The sequence below is a fragment of the Schistocerca serialis genome, chromosome 10 (assembly GCF_023864345.2).
Source record: "Schistocerca serialis cubense isolate TAMUIC-IGC-003099 chromosome 10, iqSchSeri2.2, whole genome shotgun sequence".
Classification (NCBI taxonomy): Eukaryota; Metazoa; Arthropoda; class Insecta; order Orthoptera; family Acrididae; genus Schistocerca; species Schistocerca serialis.
Window position 1 is genome coordinate 180,386,583 of NC_064647.1, and position 3,695 is coordinate 180,390,277.

The following is a 3,695-nucleotide window of genomic DNA, read 5'->3' on the forward strand; positions in this document are numbered from 1 at the left end:
TGAATCAAGCAGAGCTTGGATGGCGTGTACAGGTACAGCTGCCCATGAAGCTTTAACACGATACCACAGTTCATCAACTGGCGTATTGTGACGAGCCAGTTGCTCGGCCACCATTGACCAGGCGTTTTTAGTTGGTGAGAGATATGGAGAATGTGCTGGCCGGGGCAGCAGTCGAACATTTTGTGTATCCAGAAAGGCCCGTACAAGACCTGCAACATGCGGTCGTGCATTATCCTGCTGAAATGTAGGGTTTCGCAGGGATCGAATGAAGGGTAGAGTCACGGGTCGTAACACATCTGAAATGTAACGTCCACTGTTCACAGTGCCGTCAATGAGAACAAGAGGCGACCGAGGCGTGTAACCAATGGCACCCCATACCATCACGCCGGGTGATGCGCCAGTATGGCGAAGACGAATACACGCTTCCAATGTGCGTTCACCGCGATGTCGCCAAACATGAATGCGACCATCATGATGCTGTAAATAGAACCTGGATACATCGGAAAAAATGACGTTCTGGCATTCGCGCACCCAGGTTCGTCGTTGAGTACACCATCGCAGGCGCTCCTGTCTGTGATGCAGCGTTAGGGGTAACCGCAGCCATGGTCTCCGAGCTGGTAGTCCGTGCTGCTGCAGAGGTCGTCGAACTGTTGGTGCTGATGGTTGTTGTCTTGCAAACGACCCCATCTGTTGACTCGGGGATCGAGACGTGGCTGCACGATCCGTTACAGCCATGGGAATAAGGTGCCTGTCATCTCGACTGCTAGTGATACTAGGCCTTTGGGATAGAGCACGGCGTTCCGTATTACCCTCCTGAACCCACCGATTCCATATTCTGCTAACAGTCATTGGATCTCGACCAACGCGAGCATCAATGTCGCGATACCATAAACCGAAATCTCGATAGGCTACAATCCGGCCAATCAAAGTCTGAAACGTGATGGTACGCATTTCTCCTCCTTATACGAGGCATTTCTACAACGTTTCACCAGGCAACGCCTGTCAACTGCTGCTTGTGTACGAGAAATCGGTTGGAAACTTTTCTCATGTCAGCACGTTGTTGGTGTCGCCACCGGCGCTGACCTTGTGTGAATGCTCTGAAAAGCTAGTCATTTCCGTAACACAGCATCTTCTTCCTGTCGGTTAACTTTCACGTCTGTGGCACGTCATCTTTGTGGTGTAGCAATTTTAATGGCCAGTGTGTAGTTACAACCGATAGTGAGAAAAAGGGCAAATTATTTACATGTTTAATCATGACATTAAACTTGTGACATGGACGAGACCGAACGTTCCTTTTCTACGAATAAATGACGCAATTAACTATTCGTCAGGTAAGCAGAGACTATGGTTCCACGATTTCTCAAGCGTTAAATAAATTACTTACAAGAGCAGCCAAGTCGTCATCATTCAAGATGTCTCTCCACGGTGTCGATGACCGTGAAAGTAACAGATTTCGCCGGTACGAATCGCAGGAAGGTACAACAACGTGAAATAATTCAGCTACGACATAAATTGCCTTTGTTCGTTTTCTGTACGTTCCTATGACATACGTGCGGTTACGGAGAAAGGTAAAACTGGGCCCTCCAGCGAGTTAAATTATTAACCCCCTCACTCACTTCCTCACACACTCCCCCCTTCAGTCATCCTCACACAATTATGAATAAAAGACTGTAAGGCTGATTGAGCAACAAGTTGATAAACGATTCCATGAAATGGAGGACACTAAATAAAACCGCAACATATTGACATAGTCATTGACACGTTAACAACGTTTTGTCTGGTAGTGTATATCAAGTGAACAGACACAGAACCATGACAGAAATTGGAAGATAGTAAAATAGCAATGGACAAAGAACATTTGAAGTAACATAAAACGAGAATCTATATATATCCTTTGCTGTTTTATCTTCTTAAATTTCTGCCATGGTTAGGCGTCCATTCACTTGACGAAAAAAAAAGTGTGTGTCAATAACTACGTCAGAATGTTGCGGTTTTAATGTAGTGTACTAAGTTTCAAAGATTCCACGTGGATACGCTTATAGGCTTGTTGCGCAATCAGCCTTACGATCTTGACATTTATTCATAATGGTGTGAGGGTGAGTGAAGGGAAGGAAGGAGGATGTGAGAAAGCGGGGGGGATTGGTTACTTAACTCGAGGGAAGCGCTACTTTTTATGTATGTTTTTCCCGTAGTGCACCACAGCGCTATTCGCCCAAGTCTTGTTTCATTAATTTTGACAACTTTCTTTCTTCAGGGGTTTGATTTTTCTGTCTGTTTAAATCTTTACGTAAGATCTACAAAAATATTTTAAAAAATTTAAAAATTTGAATGAAAATTTTTTTAAACATTCTTGTAGTATTCTTATAGTATCATATGTATTACATGGCATCTTTTCCTTCTTATGTAGTTCACCTGAAGATGCTGTTTTAATGCATCGAAATCGGTGATGATAATAGAGCTGCCCGGCTCACATTACAAAGTTCCGTATTTCATCCTAGAGTTGTGGACAGGGAGCGGGTGGTAGGGTGCGAATACCGTGACACGTCAGTATATCTCTGTAAAGCGTGAAGGAATTTCTACCAAAACTGGCACACGCATCACTTACCGTCTGGAAAAATTTATCATGTGAGTAAGACACCCTAGAACACCTGTGGCTGAGGATCTGGGGAGAAAGTACGTGACGCAAAAGCATAAATCAGGAACGCCTGGAGCAGTTTCAGACAAAATTGATATACATGTGACTCATTATCTGCATAAAATTGTTGCGAGAATTAGATACGCCTACAAACGCTGAGGGTGGGGGTACGATGTGGAAGGGTGACACGTAGAAACGTCGACAAACAACCTGTCGGTATTTCCTTCCCGTAATTAGTTGACCTGCAGTACTATCGCTTGCGTTGTTTAGTGCATCTACCATGTCGTGGTCTGGGACCAGAGATCACGCCGCACGTCTCAGCACCATGTCCTCTCTGGAGTCGCACAGCGTGAAACAGCGGAGAATCACAATTGCCAGCAACAGCCCTTTTCTCAAACGACAATCACTCGGACAGCACTCCGTCTTCAGGCCGCAAGTGGCTCATTGGGACCATCCGACCGCCGTGTCATCTTCAGTGGAGGATGCGGATAGGAGTGGCATGTGGTCAACACACCACTCTCCCGGTCGTTATGATGGTTTTCTTTGACTGGAGCCGCTACTATTAGTTTGAGTCGCTCCTCAATTGGCATCACGAGGCTGAGTGCACCCCGAAGAATGGCAACAGTGCATGGCGACCCGGATGGTCACCCATCCAAGTTCCGGCCACGCCCGACAGCGCTTAACTTCGGTGATCTGACGGGAACCGGTGCATCCACTGCGGCAAGACCGTTGCCCACTCGGACAGACGATTACAAATTTAATTTAACGCCGAAAAAAATTGTCTTTCACTTATTTTGTTCACGCAAATGAACCTATTTTGTTTATGTGTACTTACTTAGAAAGAAAAAGAGGCATTGCAATGCATTCTGGACACAGGTAGTACTTTATGGAAAACATGTGTCCTTTTTTCTCTTAAATTCGAAGATCTTTACTTCTGTAACATGTTGTCTTCTTGTTTCTGAGGCCTCTCTTTCGTAGCCGTACTTTTACAAATAATATGGGGGTAATGCCTTCCCCTGAGACAGTAATAAGAGTCTTATTTGGAAGAGAAGCGTTTCTC

General features: G+C 45.3%; 1 pseudogene; it reads right to left on the reverse strand.

The window, feature by feature from the left end:
- Positions 1-3,251: 3,251 nt before the first annotated feature.
- LOC126425643 (5S ribosomal RNA) lies at positions 3,252-3,369 on the reverse strand (annotated as a pseudogene).
- Positions 3,370-3,695: the final 326 nt, after the last annotated feature.